General features: G+C 43.7%; 1 protein-coding gene across 1 annotated transcript in view; it reads left to right on the top strand.

Moving 5' to 3' along the window:
* Positions 1-1,391, top strand: part of PIN1 (peptidylprolyl cis/trans isomerase, NIMA-interacting 1) — a 15,663-nt gene that overhangs the window by 3,493 nt on the left and 10,779 nt on the right. The window lies entirely within an intron of this gene.

Here is a 1,391-nt window from a genome sequence, read left to right as displayed (position 1 = left end):
GTCCTCTAACATGGAAGTGCCTGTGTATTACTGACCATGGTGCTCATGGCTGCCTTTCTGTTTGCTTTGTGTTTGGCATTGGAGGGTAAGACAGGTAGGAGTGGAGGACCCAACCTTGGAGGCTAGCAGACCTGGATTCAGATAGTAGCTTTGCCTCTGTGACTAACATTGCCTCCCCAAGACTCAGTTTTCTCCCCTGTAAATTGGGCATCATGATATACAAGGCTTTGATGGCCACTGAAATTTTAGTGAGGTAAAGCAGTGCATGGCACACAGTGGGAACTGTTGATGACAATAATGTAATCGATCAAGTGTTAGGGACTTGAGTATGGGTAGGTCAGAAAGTTAGTGAGTGCAGAAGTATCAAGCAGAGCTGGTGAATTAATTCTGACCCAAGGGAAGAGGCCATTGCATTCTCTGTTCCATGTTTCCTCCACAGTCTAGCACAAATTTAAAAGGTCTGATGGCTAGCCAGGCATTGTGGTAGGTGCCTGTAGTCCCAGGTACTTGAGAGGCTAAGGCAAGAGAATCGCATAAGCCCAGTTTGAGGTTGCTATAAGCTGTGACGCCTCGGCACTTTACCAAGGGTGACATAATGAGACTCTGTCTCAAAAAAATAAATAATTCTTGGCACCTGTGGCTCAAACAGCTAAGGCGCCAGCCATATACACCTGAGCTGGCGGGTTCGAATCCAGCCTGGGCCCCCCAAACAACAATCATGGCTGCAACCAAAAAATAGCCCGGCATTGTGGTGGGCACCTGTGGTCCCAGCTACTTGGGAGGTGGAGGCAGGAGTTGCTTGAGTCCAGGAGTTGGAGGTTGCTGTGAGCTGTGAGGCCATGGCACTCTACCCAGGGGGACAGCTTGAGGCTCTGTCTCAAAATAAATAAATAAATGGCCTAATGGTAAATATTTTAGGTTTTGGGGGCCATACAGTCTGCATCAGCTCTGCTTTGTAACTTGATAACAGCCATAAACAATGTGTAAACATGTGGTTGTGGCTCTGTGCCAATCTTTATTTACAAAACCTAGCAGGATTTGTCCTGCAGGCCATAGTTTGCAGCTCTGGTATGGAGTAATCTGTTAACTCTTTGCAGAGCAGAGCACTCAGAAACAAAATGTGTCAGTTCAGCCCAAACATGCCAGTTGAGGTCTGCAATGATTGCAACAATGGTTAGGATACATGGTGCACTGCTGGACATTTTGTTTCTTACTAATCAAAATAATTCACCCAAATTGGTGTCAATTTCAATATTTTTTATTTACAGTTATAAAAAAAGTAATATTCAGACAAATTTAATGTGAAATGACAAAGCTTTGCCTTAGCAATAAAAATTTAATAGTCTTTTTTTAGATGGTACAACTCAAAACATCAAAATCATATATTTTTG

Source organism: Otolemur garnettii, unplaced genomic scaffold, assembly GCF_000181295.1.
Source record: "Otolemur garnettii isolate 467f Iridium unplaced genomic scaffold, OtoGar3 scaffold00127, whole genome shotgun sequence".
Classification (NCBI taxonomy): Eukaryota; Metazoa; Chordata; class Mammalia; order Primates; family Galagidae; genus Otolemur; species Otolemur garnettii.
The sequence above is the reverse complement of the archived record's forward strand: the minus strand, read 5'-3'. Positions and strand labels throughout refer to the sequence as shown.